General features: G+C 36.9%; 1 protein-coding gene across 2 annotated transcripts in view; it reads right to left on the bottom strand.

Moving 5' to 3' along the window:
* TNPO3 (transportin 3) overlaps positions 1 to 13,081 on the bottom strand; it is an 88,533-nt gene that overhangs the window by 68,855 nt on the left and 6,597 nt on the right. The window contains exon 1 of one of the 2 annotated variants that reach the window (XM_055084847.1): positions 10,235 to 10,267. The exons of the other annotated variant lie outside the window; for it this stretch is intronic. The gene's annotated coding sequence lies outside the window, so the exon portion shown is untranslated. Of the gene's footprint in view, positions 1 to 10,234; positions 10,268 to 13,081 lie in introns of those variants that run through there. 2 annotated transcript variants of the gene reach the window in all.

Raw genomic sequence — 13,081 nt, 5'->3', positions numbered from 1 at the left:
TCCTACAGGCCGCGGAGCAGCTAGGCCCGTGAGCCATGGCTGCTGAGCCTGCACGTCCGGAGCCTGTGCTCCGCAACGGGAGGGGCCACAACAGTGAGAGGCCCACGTACCGCAAAAAAAAAAAACAAACAAAAAAAATAGTGCAGACACTATGGAAAACAGTATGGAGGTTCATCAAAATTAAAAATGTAACTACCATGTGATCCAGCAACTCCACTTCTGGATATATACCCAAAAGAATTGAAAATAACATCTCAAAAAGATATTTGCACACCCACGTTCATTGCAGCATTATTCACAAATGCCAAGAGGTGGAAGCAAACTAAACGTCCATCAATGGATGAATGGATAAAGAAAATGTGATATATACATGGAATGGAGTATCCATTCAGTCTTAATGGATTATCACTTAGTCTTAAAAATCCTGTCATGTGCTGCAAAGGCATAGATGAACCTTGAGGGTATTATGCTGAGTAAAATATGTCAGTCATAAAACGGCAAATGCTGCATGATTCCATTTATATGAGCTATCTAAAGTAGTCAAACTCAGGGGCTAGGAGGAGGAGGAGGTGGAGAGTTGTTCAGTGGATGCAGAGTTTCAGTCATGTAGGATGCGGGGGGTTCAGGGGGATCCGCTACACAACATGCATGTCGTCAACAATACTGCACTGTATGCTTGCAAAATATTGCACTGTATACTTGCAAACTGTTGGGAGGTTGAATTTCATATTTTGTGTTTTTGCCACCAAAAAAAAAAAAAAAGTTTAGTACTGGCATAAAGACAGAAACAAGACCACTGGAACAGAATAGAGAGCCCAGAAATGAATCCATGCATATATGGTCAAATGATTTTCAATAAGGACAGGACATCATATACAAAAATTAACTCAAAATGGATCAAAACTTAAATGTAAGACCTAAAACTATAAAACTCATGGGGGGAAAGCTATATGTGCATTAAATTTGGCAATGATTTCTTGGATCAAAAACACAAGCAACAGGGAATTCCCTGGCGGTCCAGTAGTTAGGACTCTGTGCTTCCAATGCATAGGGCATGGGGTTCGATCCCTAGTCAGGGAACTAAGATCCTGCATGCCACGGAGCAAGGCCAAAAAAAAAAACCAAACAAACAAAAACACAAGCAACAAAAGTAAAAACACATAAATTGGACTACATCAAAATTTTAAACTTCTATTCATCATTAAAAGATATAATCAGTATGAGAAGGCAACCCACAGAATGGGAGAAAATATTTGCAAATGACGTATCTCATAAGGGGTTAATATTCACAATATATAAAGAACTCCTACAACACAACAACAACAACAAAACCAAACCCAATTTAAAAACAGGCAGAGGGACTTCCCTGGTGGTGCAGTGGTTAAGAATCCACCTGCTGACACAGGGGCCATGAGTCCGAGCCCTGGTCTGGGAAGATCCCACATGCCACGGCACAACTAAGCCCGTGCACCACAACTACTCAACCTGCACTCTAGAGCCCACAAGCCACGACTACTGAGCCTGCGTGTCACAACTACTGAAGCCCTCGCACCTAGAACCCATGCTCCACAACAAGAGATGCCACTGCAATGAGAAGCCCGTGCACCACAATGAAGAGTAGCCCCCACTCAATGCAGCTAGAGAAAGCCTGTGTGTAGCAATGAAGACCCAATGCAGCATAAAATAAAATAAATTAAATAAAATAATTTTTTAAAAATAGGCAGGGACTTCCCTGGCAGTCCAGCAGTTGAGACTCCGCACTTCCACTGCAGGGGGCACGGGTTCGATTCCTGGTCAGGGAACTAAGATCCCACAGGCTGCAACGTGGCCAAAACAAACAAAATAAAAAATAAAAAAAAAATAAAAAAAACCAAGTGTTGATGAGGATGTAGAGAAAGTGTAACAATGCACGTTGCCAGTGGAAATGTAAAATAGTGCAGCCAATATGGAAAATAGTATGGCAGTTCCTCAAAAAATTAAAAATAAAATTACCACATAATGCAGCAATTCCACTTTTGGGTAGATAGCCAAAACAATCAAAAGCAGGGACTCAAACAGATATTTATACACCAATGTTCATAGCAGCATATTTCACAATAACCAAAAGTTGAAAACAACTCAAATGTTCATTGACAGAAGAATGGATAAACAAAATGTGGCATATACATACAGTGGACTATTAGTCAGCCTTAAAAAGGAAGGAAGTACCATTACATGCCATAACATGGATGAACTTTGAGGACATTATGTTTAGTAAAATAAGCTTGACACAAAAGGACAAATATTGTATGATTCCACTTACATGAGGTACCTGCAGTAGTCAAATTCATAGAGACAAAGTTAGAATTTTGGTTGCCAAGGGTTGATGGGAGGGAGAATGGGCAGCATTATCATTTAATGGGTACAGTTTTAATTGTAGAAGATAAAAAAATTCTGGAGATTGCTTGTGTTGGTGGTCATAAAACAACATGAATATACTTACTCTCATTGAGTTGTACACTTTAAAATAGTTAGAATGGTAAATTTAATGCCATGTGTATTTTACAAAAAAGAAACACACAATTTAGAATCTGCTCAATCCCTTCACAAACTAAAGGGATCTGGTCCTATCATAAAGACCTGCCAGAAGCAAAAGAAATTACCTCAGGTAATTTATCATTTATTATCTCTTCAACTTTTCATAAACAATATATCCAGTATTTATCAAACGAAAGCAAAAAAGGGAAGGTTGGGGGTGGAAACAGACAATAGAAAATAACTTAACGGGCTTCCCTGGTGGCGCAGTGGTTGAGTGTCCGCCTGCCGATGCAGGGGACGCGGGTTCGTGCCCCGGTCCGGGAAGATCCCACATGCTGCGGAGCGGCTGGGCCCGTGACCCATGGCCGCTGAGCCTGCGAGTCCGGAGCCTGTGCTCCGCAACGGGAGAGGCCACAACAGTGAGAGGCCCGCGTACCGCAAAAAAAAAAAAAAAGAAAAAAAAAAGAAAATAACTTATCTAGGTAACGGAATTATCAGATGAGGACTAAAATAACTGTGATGTCTCAACCAAAATGATAAAACTTAGCATCACCAATAATGGGACAAACAGATTTTAAGTGACTCTTGGTGTGATTCACTGAAAACAATTTTTCGTTCATGTAGTATTTTTCCAAAAACTGTTTAAGTTGAATACAATCATGAGGAAACAACCAGACAAAGCAAAATAGCGAGTGGGTCATATTAAAAACAAAGACAAAATGGGCCTGGATTTGTTTTTTAATGTCACTATCATAAAAGGAAAAAAAAAATACCTAGGAAACTAAAGTGACATAACACCTAAAAGTAATGCACTATCCTTGATTGGATCCTGGATTAGTGAAAGTAAAATTTTTAAAAAGCTAGAAATCTGCAACTGAAACAACTGGGAAATTTGAATATGGACTGTGTATTAGATAATATTATTGTATATCAATGTTAAATTTCTTTAATGTGACAACGGTTTTAGTTTAGTAGAATGTCTTTGTTCTACAAGCTATACGTCAAAATGTTTAGGGGTACAGCATTATAAAATCTGCAATTTACTTCCAAAAGATTCCAAAAGGGAGAGAAAGAAAGAAAAAAGAGAGAAAGCAAATGGGAACAGGCAATTTGAGAAGGGCTTATCATGAATCAGTGTTCACTATACAGTTCTTTCAAGTTATGAATTTTTCAAAATAAACAATTGGGAAAAATTAAATAGCTGATTAACATATTCAAGAATTAGAAAACGAATTGGAATTTGCATTAAGAAATGGAATCTAAAAAAAGAATCAAAGGGAAATTCTAGAACTGAAAAATACAGTAAATGAAATTAAGACCCAAATGGAAGGGTTGAATAGCAAATCAGACAACTGAAGAAAAGATTACTATGCTAGAGAATAGGTCAATAGAAAATAAGACCCGAAGCACAAACTCAAAAAATAGAAGGTAAAGAATAGGAAGAATGCAAGTGACATATGGGACATAGTGAAAAAGTCTAACAAACATGACCGAAATCTCAGAAGGAAAAGAAAAAAATGGGACACTATTTAAACATAATGGCTGAGGAATTTCCAAACTGATAAGACACCAAGCCACAGTTTAAGAAACTCTGCAAACCCTAAGGATAGAAAAACCAGACCTAAGCACATCAAATAACACTGCTAAAAAACTGCTAAAGACAAAAAGGAAAGTCTTAAAGGCCAGAGGAAAAAAAATGTATTACCTTTAAAGGAACAATTAGACTGATAGCTGACTTGCCAAAATAAAAAATGGGAATCAAATATCTTCAAAGTACTGGAAGAAAATAATTGCCAATTGGTTACTTATACCCAGCAAAAAATCCTTCCAAAATGCAACAAAATTAAGACACTTTGGGACCAAAAGAATAAAAGGAGAGAGTTCATTACCAATAGAACAAAGAAGAAATTACTAAAGGGTGTTCTTCAAGCAGAATGAAAATAATTCTGGATAGAAACATGGAAATCAGGAAGGAATGAAGAGTAATGGAAAGGCTAAGTATGTAAGTAAATCTCTGTGAACACTGACTATATAAAGCAACAGTATCTTGTAGGGTTTAAAATAAATGAATCTATATACCTGAGAGGAATTTCACATTCTCCTAAGATGCAGAAAGTGGAAAAGAACATTGCTTTGGAGTTAATAAATAAAAGCAAATAAACTACAAAGTAACTTTTCTTAAATGCATCAGAAAGCTGAGGTCCCAGGACAACCAAGTAGACTGAAATTTAAAGAGACCTCACCAAGCGTTGGCTCATCTGTGGCAGAACAAAGAAAAGAGATACGGGGCACCAGACGACCAGGTAATAAAAATTCAATTAAAATTATTATCAAATTGATTTAAAAAATTGTATATGTGTGGGCTAGTATGAACATATAAAACCCATGGGACTCTTGGACACAAGGGGAATTCACAAACACCTACAGGCTCTTATCCACACCCCTCCACCAAATACTCAGGAGAAAGAATGGGGGTAGGGCAGGAGACCAGAGAAAACCTCTTTGGTGGTACAGTCTTGGAGGACAGGAGTAGCCACAATAGCAGAAAGGACACAAAAAGCTCTGACTAGACCCTTCTCCCCCACTGAACAAAAGCCTTAACTGGTATGGGAAGGGCAGCAAATGATGTTACCCTCAAGGCTTATAGGTTAAGTAAGACCCATTGCTGTTGCAGTAAGGGTAAAAGAAAAAAACCTCTACCCCTACAGGACAGGGCATAAAACCGTCTTGAGCCCATGATGCTATAACAATAACACCACAGAGGTCTCCTACCACTGAAGGAAGGGCAAAAAAAATGTATCCTGCACAAGATCTGCCAGATGCAAGGCAGAGCATGAATGCCACAGGGGAGGACAGAATCACTGAGAAAGCCCCACCAATGAGAACACTGGACACTGGAACTGCTAAAGACTACACTAGACAAGGGCAACAGAGAATGTTACTGTCCCCCACTCCCCCAAACAAACAACCAAATGCTAAACACATCATATTCAAACTCCTGAAAGCCATAAATAAAGAGAAAATATTGGAGGAGTAATCCTTTTTCCTTACTACCAAGGTACCCTTGACTGTAACAGCTCAATTGTAGAACTTTATATTGTAATTATTTGGGCCTTTGTTCATCTTTTTTAATAGACTGTTATCTCTTCAAAAGTAAAGAACAACCTTAATTATTTCTGCCTCTCTCAAAATCTCCTGGCCATAGAGCCATTTAAACAAATATATATTATTAAATATGAAGCAAAATGACAAGATACTATCATCTCATAAATCTATAACACCTCTTTGTTTTCCCAAACATGAAGCCCATTCTTTTACTAGGTAGCTGAGATACTTACTGGATTGGGAGTAAGCTATAAGAACAGAATCCACAATGTTTAGAGAGAGAAAGGGCAAGAGAAAACAAGCAAACCAGTTTACAGATAAAGAAAACAAAGGCCCTGAAAGGACCTTTTTCATTCAGAGTTCTCATTTGTAGAACTTTGCTTGCCTTACCCAGTTGGAGCCTTGGTTCTGTTTTGTTTTAAATATATATTTTGCTTTAGCAATGAGAAGAAGCTCAATATTTTCCTAGCCAAAATCGGAAGATTTAAGAATCTCAGAAAAATTTCAGTGAAGGGAAACTTAAAGTCTCCCCAAAATGGGAGTCTTTTCTGGAATGACCTTACTTTAAAATATTACCAGTATTTCTGAAATAGGAAAAAAAAAAAAAAGGAGAATAGCAGTTAACCCCAGGCAACTAAACCAAATATAAACTGCATCTTCTAACACTCATTATGTTATCATAGTTTTCTGTTTTTTAATTAAACTAAAATATAGATGGCAGCTATATGTATTTCCTAGGATAATTCTATGAGGAATCGGTCTTAGGAAAATTCCCATACTGCTCCTTGTGTAAATGTGTCAAGTAGAACCGAAGTGAAAAAAGAACTGTCTTCTCATTTCAAGCATCCTTATTTATCTTGATGCTGCCTCACCCACTGGTCAAATGTGCCTCTCTTTTCAAATATTTGTCTTTTGGAACAAAGAACGAAATACAAAACTGACCTCTAAAGAAACCTGGGAAACTTGAATATCACAGTCTACTAAGTAAACTGTCAGTGAAAAATTACCCAGGATGATACTGCCAGTACTATATATTAAGGGGTCATAATTTGTTCCTTTATTTTGAATTCCAGGAGGGTTTAAGAATTGTTGGCATCCAAAAAACAAGTAATCCTGTTTTGATCACTGAATCATTAAGAAAATGGAACCAAATCCTGATACCTCAGATACTATAGTACATTGCTCACTGTTCTTCCCCTCTGCTAAGCTGCAGAAAGAAGAAAGGAAAAGGGATTCTTTACAAGGAGAGAATAAAGCACTTACACTTCATAGGACTTTCTAGCCACAGATGCCAGGTGCTACCCACTGAAATCCAGGCTTGGACTAAGCTCCACATTTCTGAAAGGACCATCTCAACCGAAGCCTGGGGCTCAGAGTCAGCAGGAGGAAGCTGCAGCTCCCACTAGCAGCACATTTCAAAGAGGCTGCAACAAGAGAACATTTTCCATTTAAGCAACTAATTCCAATCTTCTATTTCACAAAGCAGTAGCAGAACAGGCCTTTATATCATTCTTTTCAAAAGATGTTTTCATGACTATGTGATGAATATGAAGCAGGCTATGGCCCAGCAATCCTTTCACTAACATGCTCTAAGTCTTTCATTATACTTCACAGCAGATCCTAAAAGTACTTGCCCTTTTTTCTTTAACGGTCACGACTGCTCCAGGACTCACTTCTACACTAACAGTTCTAAAACTGCCTAATCAACGGAAATCACTGAGCAGACCCTTAACATTGCAAGTACACACCCAGATAGGGGGCCTAAGGATTCATCAGCTGCCAAGAATCAGAAGCAGATTAGAGCTGCTAGTTAACCCTATACAAAAACTCCTCAAATTAAGCAGCATTACTTAAAAATACTTCACTGAAAACAGAAGAGCTCTGGCAAATAGAAAATTAGGTTCTGGAAATACAAATATTTCAATGAAATTTGAAGTAAGAATAAACGTGTAAGACTGCTGTACTTTTTAAAAACATTTCAATTAGTGAATAATACATCTATTAAATAAAGATTTATAGTATACTGGAAGGAGGGGCAGACCAGGCAAGAGCATAGTAAAAAGAACCCCTAAAAAACAGTCAGTCAGACACTGCAACATTATAGACACATGCCTTGTACCAATATGGTATAGAGCTAGAAAATCAGAATTTCCCAAATCAAGAAAAAGGCATTTTCATGAGACAGGTAAAGAACAAACTAGTCTTATTAACCTGAAAGAAAGGAATTTTCTGTCAGTCAACTATCTTAAGTTTTTGTATCTAATCCTTTATGAAAATTTTACAAATTTAAGATAAATCTCTAGGTCTGTCACAAGTTACTTTCTGATGGTTTTCTTAAACAGCGAGGAGAGAAAATGATATGAATGGATATTAGGAAAAATATAAGCTATAGATCTCAAAAGAAAACCATCACTACCTAAAATTGTTATCTTTCAAAATAATTTGTTTTGCAAGATGGTCTGAAATACAGAAACTATGATGAAATGAAACTTAGCTAATACCTTCACCACAGCAGTGATGAGTAAACAACTCCCAACTCCAAAAGCAGAGTGTAAGTGAAAAATAATCATAAAGCCCCAAGCAAGCTCCCAGAACCATAGACTACCCATGTATGCATAAACAAGTTTTCTAGAAGCAAAAAAGCTCATTTATAGAGATAAGTTCGGCCAATTTACATTTTCACAGCCATCCCCATAATAACTGAATAGATAATTAAGAGGGAGATATTATTTCCCTTATGGGAGGAAAGAGATTCCTGGCTAAAAATAATTCTTTAAAACATCATAAGCTATTCAAATTCCAGGAGAAATAAACACTCTTATCTTCAAGACAATGTTGGAAGATGGTAGTGCCCATATGCATTACTCTATCTTGAGCTCAATGAAAGGAATCAGTAAGACCAAATGACTACAGCACTGCACGTTGTGGTCTCCTGAGTTTCTGATGAAATCCCAGTATTTCTGGGACAAGCATTTTCAAACAATCCTGTGTCATAATGGCCTCTATCAAATAAACTTTGGCTCAAATCTGTAGCTGTTGCTCACACATAATATGATACTGAGAAATTTTGCCAAAATTTTTCCTCAACAACCGTAAAGAATCTCTAACCAAATTAAAAACCCTCAGCCACCTATGCGTGTGAATATTAACCTCAAGAACGGCCCTGAAAAAAGATAAATAAATCTGGATCCATAAGGTCAGCTTGGGTTTGGAGTGACTGAAGCATGCATTCCTTGATAATCAATTCACTGTGGGCCTTACTAATTATATTAGGCAGCCCTGCTTTAAAAGTAGAAAATGCCAAGCTTGAAACCATTTCATTTGAAGCAAATGGGTAGCCCATGTGAAGGCTTCCTGAAAGCCAAAATATAGAAAATGGATTTCCTTTAATCACCGGTCTCTATTCCTGCCTATCTGAGCAAGTTTTATAACAACTCATATAAACCTGAAGAATGAGAGTACTATCAGACATACTAAGCATACACTAACATAATGCTGAAGATTCAAGTTTCTTAATTGTACAGAAATATGAGATGTCTAGCTTAAGGTTTAATAAAAAATGCATTATAGTGTTAGAAAACTCTGAGTGCTTATGTAAAAACATGTACCTTTTTAAGACTAGTTCTAAGTGTATTCTTCTGCTTTAGGGCCATCTGTATAAATGGTATTAACTATGGCTGAGACAGAAAATACAAGTAAACAGTTAATACGGAGAAAAACTGAAGAGTACAGTGGGCTTGAAAAAAAAAGTAAAAAATATAATGTAAACTCTGTTAACAGAAAATTTCTTACCAAAAGAAAAAAAAAATACAAATTTCATATTTTCATTTTGGGAAGTCTAACCAGAAAGAGGAAAATTAAATCGGTTCTTTCAAGGGGTTCTGCATGCCAAACACTACAAAATTATCCCCATTAGCAGTACTGTGAACTTACAGTAAAGAGAAATAAAGCTTCTCTCTGGAACTTCACCTATATAACAGTACAACACTCTCTGGTAATATTTCAGTACCAAGGTACAAGCTAGGGAAACACAGGAGAGGTAATCTAAGCAAGCGCAACTTTCTAAGAATTAAATGTTTTTAAGTTCAACAGAGCTTATGGGACTTCTCTAGCGGTCCATTGGTTAAGACTCCACGCTTCCACTGTAGGAGGCACAGATTCGATCCAGGTTGGGGAATAAGATCCCGCATGCCACATAGCTCGGCCAAAACAAAACAAAAAAAAAAAACAAAAAAAAAACAAGAGCTTAAAATTCTGTAAAACCTAGAAAATAGTATTTCAGTTCCTCAAAAAAAACATAGAATTATCATATGATCCAGCAATTCCTTCTGGTGATATACTCAAAAGAATTGAAAGCAGGGACTCCAACAGATATTTGTACACCTGTGCTCATAACAGTATTCACAATAGACAAAACGTGGAAGCTCCCCAAGTGTGTATCAACAGATGAATAGGTAAACAAAATATGGTACATACAATATTATTCAGCCTTAAAAAGGGATGAAATTCTGACACATTCTACAACATGGATGAAGCCTGAGGACATTATGTTAAGTGAAAAAAGCCAGTCACAAAAGGACAAATACTGTATGATTCTACTTATATGAGGTACCTAGAGTAGTCAAGTTCATGGAGACAAAAAGCAGAATGGTGGTTGCCAGGGGCTGTAGGGAGAGAGAAATGGGGAGTTAGTTAACTGTGTTTAATGGGTACAGATTTTCATTTTTACAAGATGAAAAAAGTTCTGGAGATGCATGTTGATGATGGTTACACAACAATGTGAATGTACTTAAAGCCACTGAACTACACACTTAAAAATGGTTAAAGTGGTAAATTTTATGCTATGTGTATTTCACCATAATTTTTAAAAAGGAATGAAATTCTGACATAGTCTACAACATGATGAACCTTGAAGATATTATGCTAAGTGAAATAAGCCAGACACAAAAGGACAAATATTGTATCATTCTACTCATAAGGTAATTGGAATAGTCAAATTCCTAGAGGAAAAAAAAGTAGAGTGGTGGTTACCAGGGGCTGAAGAGAGGAGGGGATGGAGAATTATTCTTTAATAGGTACAGAGTTTTAGTTTGGGAAGACGAAAAAGTTCTAGAGATGGGTGGTGGTGATGATTGCACAACATGAATGTACTTAATGCCACTGAACTGTATGCCTAAAAATGGTTAAAATGGCAACTTAGAAAACATAGCAGTATCCAGATCATTTTATATCCTGTTTCAAACCATTGACTCTGGTCCAAGGCCTGGGAAGATGAGAAATAAACTAATCCAAATACAGATGAATGCCACCAGATAACAGACTATCATGCCAACAGAAATACCATCACAAATCCTCATTCATAAGCTCCAATACAACAAGGACATGAAATGACTATATTTGCACTGTCCAAGACTTGGAATGCGGCAGTGCAACTAAGGAATTGATTTTAACTTCATTTTAATTAACTTAAATTTAAACAGCCACAATAGCCATGTGGGTAATGGCAATCATATTAGACAATATAGCCAGAGTGGTATACTACTCAGTTGAAAAGTCTTTGCTTTTTATCATTTACTTACACACTCCCATTTTCCAGCAATGCAAAGTATACAGTATTCCTATGTTCACTGAACTGACCCCAAAGAAGTTGTACACGAACATTTTCTATTTTCTAGAAGGCTTGCCTTTCAAAAACATGTTTTATGTTTTAGGAGTCACTTGACTGGAGGATGAGAGCAGAAACATTAAAAGATGTCTAGATTTTCAGGTAAATCAAATCAATGACTGCATTACTAGAGCAAAAACGAAGACTCTAGGTTTTAGAACTAGGCTAAAGAATCAAGAAACTCCAAAGAGAAAAATTACTAGGAAAGAAGTCTGAAGCTGATACTCCATGACCCATGACCTTCCTGATATATTTAGAAGAAGAAAATTCTCAAGGATATGTGATAAACCAAACACTACAATGCCATCGATTCCAGGTGATTTATGCTTTTTTTTTCTTTTCATTATTCCTTTTCAGTTTAGACTGAACTACGAAACTTTTGAGATAACCTCTAACCCATAGATGGTCTCTGTGAAAGTAGTCTCCTTCTTATAATTTAAATTACAAACTTAGAACAAATGAGTAGCACAATTAATTAGCCCTATAAAGAGATGGTCTTTCCTTTCATTGGTTTCTGCATTGTCTACTAATTTTGGTTACCAGAGGTGGACAAAGGAAACTACTAAGTATTCAGAGTTAAATAGGCTTCCTTTAAGATCTGTCTCAAAATAAGTTTTTCTTTTAAAACACTTGGAAGACATCAGTGATATCTGCCTATCCCATAAAACAAAACCATGGCTGTAGGCTGTTTCCAAGAATTTTGGTGGAAAAAAAGTTTAATGAATGTAGATTCTTCAGAAAATGGCTGTTTTATACAAATACCAGAGAAAGAGAAAAGATGCTAACTCATAGCATGGGCTGAACCATGTCCAAATTATACCGTTATACTAAATCTATTGTCACCAGGATCATTATAACTATACTAAATGACTCAAAGATTAGTTAAGTATGGGGAAGAGGGAAGTAAGGATAATAGTTTTTCAAAAAGTATATTATTCAAAGTGGTTTTGAAACAAACCAGGCAAATTCTGTTCCTTACCAATTTCATTTTTTTGTTAATTTTCTTAGGGACTGTACAGTTTTGGATGCTACTTTATATGGCATAATTTTACTTACTACATTTTCTGTTTCCAACTAAAGTAGATTTTTTTTTTTCCCAGCCATGGTGCACGGCTTGTGGGATCTTAATTTCCCAACCAGGGACTGAACCCGGGGCCCTCTGCAGTGAAAGCAAAGAGTCCTGACCACTGGACCTCCAGGGAATGCTTTACCAATTTCAAATTGAAAATTAAAACACTATGCTACTACACTGCATGTTTTGTGACTACTTTAAAACAGATTTTTGGTTTAAAATGTCACTTAGTGACCACTTCAAGAAAGGCTTATTGTGTCAAAAAGTTCCTCTCCTTTTCTGTACTCAAGTCGTTCAAAGCATAAAATGAGGGTAATAAAAACTTATCTCATAAAGACTGCCTTTTAAAAAAAGATTGGAAAGACTGAGAGCATCATAGGAGGCTGAATAATATTGTTTATTTTCAATCATCCATGGATATGTTAGAGAGAGGCAGCAAAAATAAATGAAATTCATAGAAAAAGACAAATCTGAGTCATCCAACTGCCCCTTTGGAGGTGCTACAAGCAGCTATGCATTCAGGAACATTTTTAAGAAACTGTCTACAGACTGCCAACAAACACATGAAATAATGCTCAAAATCACTAATCATTAGAGAAATGCAAATCAAAACTACAATGAGGACTTCCCTGGTGGCGCAGTGGTTGAGAGTCCGCCTGCCGATGCAGGGGACAGGGGTTCGTGCCCCGGTTCGGGAAGATCCCACATGCCGCGGAGCAGCT

This window comes from Physeter macrocephalus, chromosome 5, assembly GCF_002837175.3.
Source record: "Physeter macrocephalus isolate SW-GA chromosome 5, ASM283717v5, whole genome shotgun sequence".
NCBI classification, from domain to species: domain Eukaryota; kingdom Metazoa; phylum Chordata; class Mammalia; order Artiodactyla; family Physeteridae; genus Physeter; species Physeter macrocephalus.
The sequence above is the reverse complement of the archived record's forward strand: the minus strand, read 5'-3'. Positions and strand labels throughout refer to the sequence as shown.